Consider the following 14,704-nt stretch of genomic DNA (forward strand, 5'->3'; position numbering starts at 1 on the left):
TTATCATGCTGAGCTTTAAAACAATATTTAGCCCACAATTAAATCTACTTCTGAGTTTTCTTTGGAATTGCATTAAATATATGTAAATTTGTAAAATACTGGTACTTAATAGCATTAATACATTATTTCCCTTTCCATAACTGTTTATTCAGCAATTATTTCAACTTTGTCAGTGAAACTGTAAGACTGGAGTGTGTGTGTTTGGGGTGGAGCTGGGGATTTTGTTTCACTTTTTCATCTGTTATTTCTTAGTTATATTCTTATATTAAGTTACCATGGTGTATGAGATATTCTTTTATAATAATTTTTATTATTTTACTATATAGGAACAGTATAGATTTTGTAAATTTAGAAAAAAATACTGGAGATTTTACTGAATCATCTTTAATTAAAATAGCTTTTTATAGTTGCAAATAAGTTACATTTATCTCTTTTCAATATTTATACCTTTAAAGCACATACTGAAGTAATAATAGAACACTCTTGGTTTTGTAGGGATAACAGGTATCATTATTTAATTCCTGATTTTAATAAATTGATATTGTTCATTACTACCTAATATTTGCTATTGTAATTTATTTAAGAAAAATTATCTTGTTTAGATAATTTGGTTTCAGTCCTGTTTTCCTTCATTTTTCCTCTCAACTATTTGCTGCATATTGCCAGGAATAAAACAAATAATTGCTTGTCTTCCCGGATCTTGCATTCCAGTAGGTGAAGATACAGATAATAATAACACTAATAGCAACAACAGAAAAGAATAATGTAGTGTGAGCGATGAAAGTGGTGATTGTTAAAAGGAAGCACTTTTTGTGTAGGGGATAAAGTCTTTTCAAAGGCGTCTTTGAAGTATAAACAAGCTCATCATAGGAGACCTCAATGGGGAAGTATCTTTAAGTAAAAACCTCAAGGTAAAGAAGGAGGTAGCAATGCATCTATCAAGAGAAGGAACAGCCTAGACAGAAGAGTGTATGCTAAAATTCTCAAACTAGAATAAAGATTGAATGTTTGAAGAACAGCAGAGAAAATGTTATAATTAGTGCAGACTGAACAAGGGAGAGAATAGAATGAGATCAGAAACATAAATCTGGGGAATGGATCCTGTAGGGCTTGATTAGAATGGCATCAACAGAGTGTAAATGAGAGGAGAAAAGATCCTGACAATAAATCCAAATAACTACTTCACACAGTTTTGCCACAATATGAAAAAGGGGAGGGAATAAATTGTTAGCTGGGGAAAAAATGAAGTCTAGAGATGTTTAAAAAAAATTTAAGTAAAAGATAGTGGTACGTGTTTATCCCAAAGGGAAAGATAATGTGTAGAGTGACAAACTTAGGGTGACAAATTGAGGGTGCAGGCAAGAATGGAGAATCCCGCTGGAGCAGCATCCAAGAGCAGATAGGATATAGGTGTTCTAGTCCATAATGGAAGGCGTGTATTCTACCTGTGACAAATAAATCAAGGATAATGGCAGGACAGAAGGTAAACCACATGAGTACAGTCACAAATAGGTGGATAGATCTGTTGGTGATAGAAGTTTACTTCTAATTGCTTCCAATTTTTCTGTAAAATAGACCAGGAACAAGTATAAGAAATGAATTATTAGAGGTTTGAATAAAGAGGAAATCAGATAGAAATCTAAGATAGTGTATCTCAAACTAGTTGTGGAGAAGCACCAGATTTTTTTGTTTGTTTGTTTTGATTTCCAACAGATGGTAGAATGATGCTTTTATAAGTTACAATAAAATAATTATTTAAAATCTAAAAAAATAAATACAAATTTAATTAAAATATATTCTTTGGATGTAAAATTGCTCTGTCAAATTGCTGTAATTTTCCAAATTATTTTTTAACTCTATTACTTATCTTTTTGCGGGCTAGTAGCAAACAATTCCTTGACTTCTGTAGTACAGATCTAAGAGAGTAGGAGCAAGAGTAAACCAAAGACATATAGTGTAATTTCTGTGATTCCTAAGACCGTGGTCATGAAGGTATAATGAGATCAGTAGAACAGGAGAAAACTGTTTTTATTTCTACTCTTCCAGGTTTTGACCTGGGACTGTGTAACAATAGGCAAATTAACAAGAGAAAAACAAGTAGAAATTTATCAATGTATTTATTATATATTATACACTGGAGAAACACAGGGTTGTGTAACTCAAGAGTTGATAAGAACTTAGGCTTATATAGCATCTTTAGTTAAGTTCATTTCAGTCGCTCAGTCATGTCTGACTCTTTGTGATCCCATGGACTGCAGCACACCAGGCTTCCCTGTCCATCACCAACTCCCAGAGCTTACTCAAATTCGTGTTCATTGAGTCGGTGATGCCATACAAATATCTCATCGTCTGTCATCTCCTTCTCCTCCGCTGTCAATCATTCAGCATCATGGTCTTTTCAGATGAGTCAGCTCTTCTCATTAGGTGGCCAAAGTATTGGAGTTTCAGCTTCAGCATCAGTCCTTCCAGTGAATATTCAGGACTGATTTCCTTTAGGATGGACTGGTTGGATCTCCTTGCAGTCCAAGGGACTCTCAAGAGTCTTCTCCAACACCATAGTTGAAAAGGATCAATTCTTCAGCACTCAGCTTTCTTGATAGTCTAACTCTCACATCCAAACATGATTATTGGAAAACCCAAGCTTAACTAGTTGGATCTTTGTTGGCAAAATGATGTCTCTGCTTTTTTAATATGCTGTCTAGATTGGTCATAGCTTTTCTCCCAAAGAGCAAGAGTCTTTTAATTTCATGGCTGCAGTCACTATCTGCAGTGATTTTGGAGTCCAGAACATAAAGTCTGTCACTATTTCCCAATTGATTTGCCATGAATTGATAGGACCAGATGCCATGATGTTAATTTTCTGAGTGTTAAGTTTTAAATCAACTTTTTCACTCCCCTCTTTCGCTTTCATCAAGAGGCTCTTTGGTTCTTCGCTTTCTGCCATTAGTGTGGTGTCATCCTTATATCTGAAGTTATTGATATTTCTCCTGGGAATCTTGATTCCATCTTGTGCTTCATCCAGTCCAGCATTTCCCATGATGTTCTCTGCATGTAAGTTAAATAAGCAGGGTGACAATATACAGCCTTGATGTACTGCTTTCCCTAGTTGGAACCAGTCTGTTGTTCCATGTACAGTTCTAACTGTTGCATCTTGACCTGCATACAGATTTCTCACTGGGCAGGTCAGGTGGTCTGGTAATCCCATTTCTTTAAGAATTTTCCAAAGTTTATTGTGATCTACACAGTCAGAAGCTTTGGCATAGTCAACAAAGCAGAAGTATTGTTTTTCTGGAACTTTGTCTCTTTTTCAATGATCCAGTGGATGTTGACAATTTGATCTCTGGTTCCTCTGCCTTTTCCAAAACCAGCTTGAACATCTGGAAGTTCATGGTTCACATACTGTTGAAGATTAACTTGGAGAATTTTGAGCATTACTTTACTAGCATGTGAGATGAGAGCAACTGTGCTGTAGTTTGAGCATTCTTTGGCAGTGCCTTTCTTTGGAATTGGAATGAAAACTGACCATTTCCAGTCCTGTGGCCACTGTTGAGTTTTCCAAATTTGTTGGCATATTGAGCGCAGCACTTTCACAACATCATCTTTCAGGATTTGAAATAGCTCAACTGGAATTCCATTCCTCCACTAGCTTTGTTCATAGTGATGCTTCCTAAGGCCTATTTGACATCACATACCAGCATGTCTGGCTCTAGGTGATTGATCACACCATCATGATTATCTGGGTCATGAAGATCTTTTTTGTACAGTTCTTCTGTGTATTCTTGTCACCTCTTCTTAATATCATCTGCTTCTGTTAGGTCCATACCATTTCTGTCCTTTGTTGAGCCCATCTTTACATGAAATATTCCCTTGGTATCTCAAATTTTCTTGAAGAGATCTCAAGTCTTTCCCATTCTATTTTTTCCCTCTGTTTCTTTGCATTGATCACTGAGGATGGCTTTCTTATCTCTCCTTGCTATTCTTTGGAACTCTGCATTCAAATGGCTATATCTTCTCTTTTCTCTTCTGCCTTTCACTTCTCTTCTTTTCACAGCTATTTTTAAGGCCTCCACAGACAACCATTTGGTCTTTTACATTTCTTTTCATTCCCTGGTGGCTCAGAGGTTAAAGCATCTGCCTGGAATGCTGGAGACATGAGTTCGATACCTGGGTCTGGAAGATCCCCTGGAGAAGGAAATGGCAACCCACTCCAGTATTCTTGCCTGGAGAATCCCATGGAGGGAGGAGCCTGGTAGGCTACAGTCCATGGGGTCGCAAAGAGTCGGACACAACTGAGCAACTTCACTTTCTCTTCACTTTCTCTTGGGGATGGTCTGGATCATTGCATTCTCTACAGTGTCAGGAACCTCTGTCCATAATTCTTCAGTCGCTCTGTCATTCAGATCTAATCCTTTGAATCTATTTGTCACTTCCACTGTATAATTGTATAATGGTCTAGTGATTTTCCCTCCTTTCTTCAATTTAGGTTTGAATTTGGCAATAAGGAGTTTATGACCTGAGCCACAGTCAGCTCCTGGTGTTGTTTTTGCTGACTATATAGAGCTTCCCCACCTTTGGCTGCAAAAAATGCAGTCCATCTGATTTCAGTATTGACCATCTGGTGACATCCATATGTGGAGTCTTCTCTTGTGTCGTTGGAAGAGAGTGTTTGCTATGACCATTGAGTTCTCTTGGCAAAACTCTATTAGCCTTTGCCATGCTTCATTCTGTACTCCAGGGCCAAATTTGTCTATCACTCCAGGTATTTCTTGACTTCCTACTTTTGCATTCCAGTTCCCAATAATGAAACAGATGTCTCTTTTGGGTGTTAGTTCTAAAAGTTCTTGTAGGTCTTCATAGAACCATTCAACTTCAGCTTCTTCAGCATTACTGGTCAGGTTATAGACTTGGATTAGTCTGATATTGAATGGTTTGCCTTGGAAATGAGCAGAGATCATTCTGTAGTTTTTGAGATTGCACCCAAGTACTGCATTTCGTACTCTTTTGTTGACTATATTCACTACTCCATTTCTTGTAAGGGATTCTTGCTCACAGTAGTAGATATAATGGTCATCTGAATTAAATTCACCCATTCCAGTCCATTTTAGTTCACTGATTCCTATAATGCCCATGTTCACACTTATCATCTCCTGTTTGATCACTTCCAGTTTGCCTTGATTCATGGACCTAACATTCCAGGTTCCTATGCCACATTGCTCTTTACAGCATTGATCTTTAATTTCATCACCAGTCATATCCACAACTAGGTGTTGCTTTTGCTTTGGCTCCATCTCTTCATTCTTTCTGGAGTTATTTCTCCACTGATCTCCAGTAGCATATTGGGTGCCTGCTGACCTGTTGGAATTCATCTTTCAGTCTCCTATCTTAGCAAAGTAATAATAATTTTTTTAAAAAAGTAATAAGACAAAGTATAATGACTTTCAGTCTCAGGAATGGAAAATTGTGGGATGGCAAATATATGGGAACTAATGGAAAATAAGAGCTAGTTAGTAAAGTTTGTTATGTAAATTCTTCTGGTTCTGTCTCTGGGGTATAAAGATCTAAAGTCTCCCATGATTTTGTTCTTCCTACTAGAAAGGGGAAGAGAGATACATTTGCAAATTTATGTTCGGCTTTTAGGTAAATAGGGGGAAAGCAGAGAGCTTTGTTTGTATCTACTTGTTAATAGCTTTCAGCTCAAAATAATCCTTATGCCAAAGTGGCATCTTTTAGAGTGGCATATTTTGCTTCCCTGCACTATTTAGCAAGATTGTGTGTGTGTGTGTTTCCAACCACATTTACCTGTGCAAGTATAGACACAAGGTAGGATAATTGCTCACAGAGAGAAATACTGAAGTTGAGGGTGTTTTCAGTGGAATAAATAAATGATTGGACATAGAAATTAAAAGGAAGTCAGGCCATAAGGAAGTAGGGCGAGACAGTTGAAAGTGTACTCATAATCTGTGATCTGAAGGCTTGTTGCATTGAGATACCAGAGAACACGAGTTGGAAAGTGAGAGGCTGTGTTCATGGAATGGTATACTGGCAATTGAAATTATCAAGAGAGAATATTTTGGTAATGATTATATGTAAATTCTAACCATGAGAATGGTTAGTTGAGTTATAGGGAAGAACATGATCATTTCAGGAGAAAAGGTTAGGGAGCCAAGAAGCTAGTGTATTAGAAAATGTATCCTCATACGATTTAAAATCATAAAGAACTAAGCAAAAGTTGTTTTGAAGAACTGGTGAGGAAGGAATTTAAAAAAAAAAACAAACAAACAAGGAAGTTCCTGACCTGAAAGTCAGGAGAGAACTGGAGTAAGAATGATCGATAATGCCATCAGAGGACAAGAGATCAAAGAGTAGAGATTTTTAGGGCTGGTAAGGGCCAACCTAGATAGCATATTTAAAAGCAGAGACAAAAAAAAAAAAAAAAAAAAAGCAGAGACATTACTTTGCCAACAAAGGTCTATCTAGTCAAGGCTATGGTTTTTCCAGTCGTCGTGCATGGATGTGCATGTTGGACTATAAAGAAGGCTGAGCACCAAAGAATTGATGCTTTTGAACTGTGGTGTTGGAGAAGACTCTTGAGAGTCCCTTGGACTGCAAGGAGATCCAACCAGTCCATTCTGAAGGAGATCAGCCCTGGGATTTCTTTGTAGGGAATGATGCTGAAGCTGAAGCTCCAGTATTTTGGCCACCTCATGCAAAGAGTTGACTCACTGGAAACGACTCTGATGCTGGGAGGGATTGGGGGCAGGAGGAGAAGGGGACGATCGAGGATGAGATGGCTGGATGGCATCACTGACTTAATGGACCTGAATCTGAGTGAACTCTGGGAGTTGGTGATGGACAGGGAAGCCTGGCGTGCTATGATTCATGGGGTCACAAAGAGTCGGACATGACTGAGCGATAACTGAACTGAAAGAGATAATAATAGGATTGCAGTGAGCTTCAAAACTTCCATACTCATATGATTAGGGAGAAAATAAAGGGTTTGGGTAGAAAACAGCTATCAACTTATAAGGTCCAGGGGAGCCAGTTTCCTCAAAGGGAGAGTCAGGTTGCAGGCAGGACAGAAAAGCCCAACAGAATGTTAAGTAATTAAGAATACAGAGGATTTTTAAAATACTCAGTGGAGGGTTTCCTGGGTTTACAGGGAGTTGTAGAAAGGGTCAAAAAATGGGATGGACTGAACTTTATGGGCTTAAAGCCTGAACCTGTGACAGTTGAACTTTTTAAAGATATCTGACCTAAACAGTAGTAAAGTGCTTAGAGCACACATCTATGTATGTATCACTATAGCACTACCTGAGCTTTTATGTTTTTCCTCCACACATATGGAATGGAATTGTCTTATTTACTAGGAATATTCCATGTGCTGGGTACATAGTTTTTCCCAGTGCAAGACACAATGTCCCTGCGTTGTTACACTGCAACCAGTTTGTAGCTAGAACATACCAGGAAAGATAGTGTGCACCTCAAGGTTAAAGGCAAGTCAGTGGAAGAAGTAGGTAGATTTATTAAAGGATCATTCTGGCTACAGAACAAAAGGATGTCTGCAAAATAGAAGACACAAATCAAGAATAAGAGAATACTAACAACATAAACCACGGGTTTTGAAATGTACTGCCTTTCTTCTGTGTTCTCTCCATCTCAGAATTTTCCAATATTCACAAGCTCATCTTTTCTCTTTAACCATCTGCTAACTGGCGTCACGTATTCTACGTCCTGTTCTCTATTCATAGCACTGTCAAGGAAGAGTCAGGAAAAATGAACCTGACTCTTCAAATCTGGATAGATGTTGATAGCATCCTAAAGGTGTGAAAGCATCAACATAACAAGTCTGTTTATAACAGTCACTGAAGTTAGTAACCCCCTCCTTTTAAACTAAGACAGTTCTCATTTTCTTCAAAGAAGATTATTATCCTGGTCATGCAGATGTTTTGCATATTTCCTCATTCCCTAGATGCTTTAAGTTAAACTTTATTCTCTCACTGACCCTTAATTCTTAAAAAAAAAAAACTCTTCTTTTCCATATTTTTAAATATGTTATTTTCTAAAGCATGTTGGTGGTATTATGACAAACATGATTAGATTTTAACCCATGGTGGATTCATGTCAATGTATGGCAAAACCAATACAGCATTGTAAAGTAAAATAAAGTAAAAATAAATTTAAAAAAATAAAAATAAAAGTCATTAGACTGACAACCTAATGGGGGAAATTGAAAGATTATAGGTGCAAAGAACGGTTATTGCTAAGTTTGTAATTTTAGATTAAGTATATATAAAATCCATCACTACCACCCTTCCCAATATGCATCTAGCAAGAAAAATAGAAACAACTTAGGTCATTTTCCTATACGTTAAATTAACAAAGCTGCCTTTAAGTATCCTGCAAAATCTGGAAAGAGTCTATTTCAATGTAAATGGAATCACTTTGTGTCCTTTCATTCTTACAAGTATTCCTTCCTTTTATAATATGCCCCTTTACCTCTTTGATGATTTATGAAGGATTTCTTCATCCTACTCTAAACAATGTAAAGGTTAAATAAGCTGCTGGAATAGTTAGATAAGTAAAAAGAAGCAGAGATGGATGAACAAGATCATAAAATAAGGTTTTAATTCAATGAGAAGACCTTGGAACTATATAAAACTAGGTATAAAAATGAAAAGAAAGTGTAATATCACAGAACAGCTCCTCAAAGATGAATTAGCATGGCTATGTACCCAAAATCATAGAGAAAGAATATATACTCTTATATTTGTTGAGTTTCTTAAAAGAACTCTAAGTTTTCTGTACTATACATTATTTTAGTATCCACAAATAATAATAATAAGAAAACACAAGCTGAGTGAGAGAATAACAATATGGTATTTCCCAGCCAACTGTGAGACTTTGTAAAATTGTCCTCAGATTTAAATACCCAAAAAGAGTGGAGAAAGAAAAGTTTCCAGCTATTAATATTTTTTTCTGTTGAAGATGAAAAATGAGGAAAAGGGGAAGAGAAATCAACAAAAGAAAAATGAGTAAACTCATATCAATAGCCTTGGAAAATCAAACACATAAATAATGTATACAAGTTTCTAAGTTCAGTGAGATCACCAAGCTCTATTTCATTTCACTACCAATTTTGCTCTTTTCTGTGCTCCCATTTTTATTTGTACTTTCTTTTCATATATTATGAACATTTTGTTTATTTTTGTCATCAGACTTTAAATGAAAAAATTAGTTAACATGCAAAGAAATGTGCTTAATTTCTTCTCCCTCTCACTCTCCCTATCCCTTCCTCCCCCTTCCGGTTCTTCTCTTCTCCAGTTACTTTCTGATCTAATAAAATCAGACATATTTGTCTTATCTTTCTGAAAAGAGCTAAGAATTTATGGCTCACTTTTAGAGCTAACCTCAACTGAGACAACAAGCTTGTGCCACATCAAGCTTGCCAAATTTATAAGAAATGTACCTATTTCCCATTCAGACTTCTCTCTGTTATTTCAAATAGGAAAACATTTAAGAAGAGGCTAGGGGAAGCAAAAAACAGTTTAGTTATGTTGAAGCTAGAAAATTGTGAGAAAGAAGTAGTTGCCATTTTCCAAAATATACGAGAATTATATAAAAGTGAACTGTTTGTTTGTAATATGTTTTTATTGACTAATAGAGCTATATTTTTTCTTATAAAAAATGCAGTTTAAGGGTCAGTTTTACCATTTAGACGGAAATACACAAATTGGATACCTCACAAATTAAACATGACTCAGTATTTGATCATTGTGTATTATAATTCTGCATATCATGCAGCTTGTTTAATGGTTCCTCTTACAGAACACAAGTTTGTTAAGGTATGCATTTTAAAGATGTTCAGAGTGTTTATTAATATGGTAACCAGAAACCAGATACAGAGATGATAAAGCATTTAAAGTAAATAAAGAAACTATCAATTATATAAATTTACTTAATATTTTACTTCTTAAAGGCCAGAGATAGTACTTTAAAAGTTACTAAAGACATAATCACCATCTGATGGCAAGGCAAAGAAACTGTTGTTTTAAAGTGTCTATTTTCTATGACTATAATCACAAATCATCAAGTGATGTAATGCTTCCCAAGGCAGAGTTTTGGATGTGTTGACGTTAAAAATTGGATATAGTCTACTGTGATATCTCTGAAATATCATATTTGTGATACGATTTATAGATTCTTCTAAACATTCTAAATGGTTCAACATTCAGATGGATTGTTACATTTAAATTTGACAATAGCTCTGTGAAATTCTATTGTTCATATTTCCGTAGAATGAATGAGGAAACTGAGATTTCATAGAGGTTTAATACTTTGCCAATACCTTATAGTCACTAAAGGCACTATTAGGATTTGATTCCAAACCAACTCTTCCAAGGGCCTGTGCTCTCTAAAATATATAAATTGCTTAACCCAGAAGCTAAACCTTAAGAAGTCCCAATAAAGCAGTTAATATTATGTTTTCTTTATTGTTAAAAGCTGCTGCTGCTGCTGTTGCTGCTAAGTCGCTTCAGTTGTGTCCGACTCTGTGAGACCCCATAGATGGCAGCCCACCAGGCTCCCCCGTCCCTGGGATTCTCCAGGCAAGAACACTGGAGTGGGTTGCCATTTCCTTCTCCAGTGCATGAAAGTGAAGAGTGAAAGTGAAGTCACTCAATCATGCCCAACTCTTAGCGACCCCATGGACTGCAGCCTACCAGGCTCTTCCATCCATGGGAATTTCCAGGCAAGAGTACTGGAGTGAGGTGCCATTGCCTTCTCCGTTGTTAAAAGCTATTAGGGCAGAATTCCAGTGTACAATTCCTGGTGAACTCTGCAATGTGAAGTTGAACTGAGGGGCACCTTATTTAATATCTGATGTTTTCTAACTATAACTGCTTGTCCCGATGTCCTGTCAGGATTCTCATGACAGTCTAGACTAATGAAGCAGAGTAAGTAACAAAATAAAGCAACATTCTCTGTCTGAAGCAGTTTCCTTGGTTTCACATTTTCTTCGTTTCAGACCCAAGAGCAGAATGATAAGCCCACATTAGAATCACAGAATCAGAAAACTTGGGTAGAGTTAAAAGTAAAAATACCAGAAGCTTTCCAGGAAGGTATGAATATTTATGTAAAAGTTTTATCTTATTTTGCCTTACTTTACATCTAATAACCCTTTAGAATTTACAAAATATTTTCACAAGAGTTTCTATTTGATATAATCATACTATATGGTATCTGAGATAGGGAAATTAAGTTGAAATATTGCCCTTTATATAGGTTAAAAATAATCAGACATTGATTCCTTATTCTTCAATCTCAATATAATTCACATTTTAGACATAATCAACCTTAGGCATTAAAAAAATTATTGATTGTGTATGGGCATAAAATTCACTTTGAAAAGAAATAGAATAAAAGCTTTTTCTGTTAAATTCTTAACAGAAGAATATATATATATTTTTTTTTCTTTCCTTGAAGATCTGGATACATTGTGAAAAACCTGTATTTTGATTGGTGTAAAGTAAACTGCTTTAATCTGTGCATCACTTTCTTAAAAAAAATAAAAAAAGTTGGGGGAGAATTTCAGTTGGGGGATGTATTCATCATCAGAGTTAAATACTTATTCTTGTTCCAGGACTTCTGTTACTTATGGAGAGCTGTAAATAAGTGAAATGTGCTAGAACTGCCACATATTTCTAAATAATTATTTTCTGCCTTTTTTTTTTAATTTGCACATTCCTCCCCCTCTAAATCATGAGAATCATTTTTGGTGATCTTTTGCCAGAATACGAGTTATGATTATTATATCTTCAGTCTGATAGATACTAATTTGCTTGTTGAAAGTGATATGGAAGACCCTTCTTAGACCTGGATTGGACAATAATAAGCATCTGAGTATTCCCTACTCTGCGAGTCCAGTTTTTTCTACATGACACTTAATAGCTTTCCTGAATTGAATTGAAAAAAGTATATAATGAAAGATCTCTTGGGTTTAACAATGAAGGATTTTTTGGTCTTTAAAATCTTAACTGGGTATGCATAAATTACTTTTTGATTTATTGCTTTAGGTTTCTCCAGGCCAGTGTACTTTTTCTTTGCAATTAAAGTACTTTGATGCAGTAATCTTGAGACTGTAATAGAGTATATTCATGAAAATGGCATACCTGATTCAGACGTTTTATAAGAGGATGTAATCACCCAAGTGTCAGTGTGAAGTTGCACTCTCCTTACTCTTTAAAGACAGTATGTCTACCATCTTATTTTTAGTTGAAAACTCCTAGAATATCTTAACAAATATTTTATAAGATTGAACATAGAGACCTCTAAATAAAATACAGGGCAAGAGTCTGTAGGGGGGAGAGTCTGTTGGGGGAATTTGAAAGGCCTCCACGTTTCCTTATGTTTTTTCAATATAGAGGACCTAGGTTTCCTTTTAGAACAAATAAATGTAAGAACATTCAGATGACTTTAACAGTTCAGAAATATGTTGCTTGGTTTTGACAAGGGCATTTGTAAGATCTCAAAACTATGTTAAAGATGGAGCATTTCGCAACCCAGGAAGATAATGGCTATAAAACACAAAATTAACTCCTCAAGTTGCTATAATTCTCTATCCCTTTGTCTCCAGCTGATTAGTGTAAATTACCCATCTGAGCAGTTAGTATGCAATATAGAAATTTTTGCTGTCTACTGAGAAGGCATTCTTTTTCTTTTAAGTATATACATATAGTATTTCAGAATTCTCTGTAGACATTGCTTTATGGTGGTTACTAATATTGCTTTGAAGTTTAAGGACATATTTGTATGTTTTCTTTAAGCTTTGAGGATTTCTAAGATTAATATCAATAGGGTTGTAATATTTTATAAATTCTTATACAAAAATTCCCAGAAAAGAAAATGAGATACTTCAGTACCTCCTCTCTTACATGGAAATAATAAAGTATCTCAATAGATTATTGTGAGAGCTAAAAGTTCAATAATATATATTGAAAAAGGTTAGAGCATGGTTAGAACAATCCAGACTGTGCAATTAATATGTGTATTTAAATTGTTTTATTAAGTGCATAGAATTGTATTCAGTGAAATATCTCTTTACTCTCGGAAAAGAAGATATTTAGGAAATTTCCATCTGTTACACTCCATATAGTCCTAAAGAGAGCTTTGCAAACATGAACTGCTATATGAAATTCAGCTTTCTGACTAGCTTTTTGGAAGAAAACTTTGTGTCCTGTTAAAAAGTAGATTGAAAAGGCAATCAGTCATGAAAAGAGAGCAAATAGTATACCTCGTTGGAAATCAGCTGATACTGGGGGTGCATCTAGAAGAGATAATAGTAGTGGAATATGATCATTAAAAGTACTTGAAATTGAAAATCAGGAGGCTTTTTCTCTCTTCATCCATGGAATATTTGGTAACTATTTCCAATGGGCTAAGATATTTAATACAAACTGTGCATTTATTGTATCTGAATCTTCAAATTCTTAAGTTTTTTATCTCTCAAAAAATTAAAGTATTCCCTCATACAGGTAGTTTCCGTACATAGTAATTAATGCATTCACTCATTTAGCAGAAAGTTTTGATGAAGGATGATGCAACAATTTCTGGACTTTGATATTGAAAGTTAAGCACTTTAAATAAAGACAGTCTAGTTCCTATCCTCAAATGACTTAATGCAGAGAGGAAGATATAAAAAAGGATGAATTTTTACAAATGATACATTCAAGAAGAGTCTGTACTTATTTTTATAATTCAAACCAATGTCTTATTTTTACTTTAAAATATGAAAGTGAAAGTGTAGTCACTCAGTTGTGTCTGACTCTTCACTCATGGACTGTAGCCTGTCAGACTCCTCTGTCTATGGAATTCTCTAGGCAAGAGTACTGGATTAAAATATATTGACAGTCATATTCAGATTTATAAACAAATATATATTACAACAACATGACCCATGCCAGCAACTGACCTATTGTCTCAGTGTTTCTCATACTTACCTAATCTGGGGACTTGATAAGTATAATAATACCTTAGTACTATATCCAGAGATGGCCTAAGAATCTGTATGTTGAACAAGAAACTAGCACTCATTTTTACATTAGTAAATTTGAGAAATGCTGCTATGTTTCAGAGACTAGCAATTTGTTTAGCTATTTATGTCTTTATCTCTTAATTGATTGCCTTACATCACAAATTAATTCAGTTTAATTCTTCTTGAAGTAAAATTGAATTTCTGAGACTGATATTTATGGAAGTTCATCACTTCCTATTATTTGGAATAAATGTATATCATAGTTACTTAGAAGCATGCTGCTAAGTCGCTTCAGTCATGTCTGACTCTGTGTGACCCCATAGACGGCAGCCCATGGCTCCGCCATCCCTGGGATTCTCCAGGCAAGAACACTGGAGTGGGTTGCCATTTCTTTCTCCAATGTATGAAAGTGAAAAGGGAAAGTGAAGTCACTCAGTCGTGTCTGACTCTTCGTGACCCCATGGACTGCAGCCTACCAGGCTTTTCCTCGCTTGGGATTTTCCAGGCAAGAGTACTGAAGTGGGTTGCCATTGCCTTCTCCATTTAGAAGCATACTATAGGACTATTCTTCAATTATATCTTTTTGAAATAACTTTTCTGCTAATATTCAGAAGTTTTGAATTTATATTATTTTCCCAATCATATGTTCAATATTTCTTTAAAGTTAGGGATTAT

The 14,704-nt window shown here is 35.5% G+C and overlaps 1 protein-coding gene across 1 annotated transcript in view; it reads left to right on the forward strand.

The window, feature by feature from the left end:
• LRP1B (LDL receptor related protein 1B) overlaps positions 1-14,704 on the forward strand; it is a 2,196,232-nt gene that overhangs the window by 1,124,973 nt on the left and 1,056,555 nt on the right. The window lies entirely within an intron of this gene.

Source organism: Ovis aries, chromosome 2 (genome assembly GCF_016772045.2).
Source record: "Ovis aries strain OAR_USU_Benz2616 breed Rambouillet chromosome 2, ARS-UI_Ramb_v3.0, whole genome shotgun sequence".
In the NCBI taxonomy this organism is placed as follows: domain Eukaryota; kingdom Metazoa; phylum Chordata; class Mammalia; order Artiodactyla; family Bovidae; genus Ovis; species Ovis aries.